Below are 599 nucleotides of genomic sequence, written 5' to 3' on the forward strand. Positions count from 1 at the left end.
TTACCTGTTAATGTTATATGAAAGAAAACTTATTTTTTTTACTTAGTTTGTTCAAAATGAACATGATTCACAATCCCATTTTAGAATGTAATGAAATCATTTCTTGGTACACTTTTGTATGTTTGTTGTGATAATTGTTAAAAAAAAAATTCGGACACCATTATTCAATTTGGGCTGAACTATTATATAATACAATTTTTCCATCTTTTTAGTTTTATTTTCATGGCAGACATTTGACATGAATCTACAGCCTGCTAGGGGCCTGTGTAAGAACTAAAAGCACATTGCATGCTCTAGTCTGTTGTGCATGACTGGTGGACTGTGACAGGGAAAGCAATGTTGTGGTCATGTGGTTAGTGGTAGAGCATCATCTATGCATTCCTTTTTTCTTCCTACAAACAACTTTGAAGCTATCTCATTTGTACTATGGAAGTGATAGCTAGCAGCAGAAATAGCATAATCTCAATATTTCTCGCTTTGGGTGGTAGTTATAAGTGTCTGGCGAAACATTTGGATTTCTTTGGGGGACTTTCTGAATGCTGTCAGGTTTTAGATTTTTTTTTCTATAAAGCTTATACACAACCTGTTTGTCTAACTTG

This window comes from Biomphalaria glabrata, chromosome 3 (genome assembly GCF_947242115.1).
Source record: "Biomphalaria glabrata chromosome 3, xgBioGlab47.1, whole genome shotgun sequence".
Taxonomy (NCBI): domain Eukaryota; kingdom Metazoa; phylum Mollusca; class Gastropoda; family Planorbidae; genus Biomphalaria; species Biomphalaria glabrata.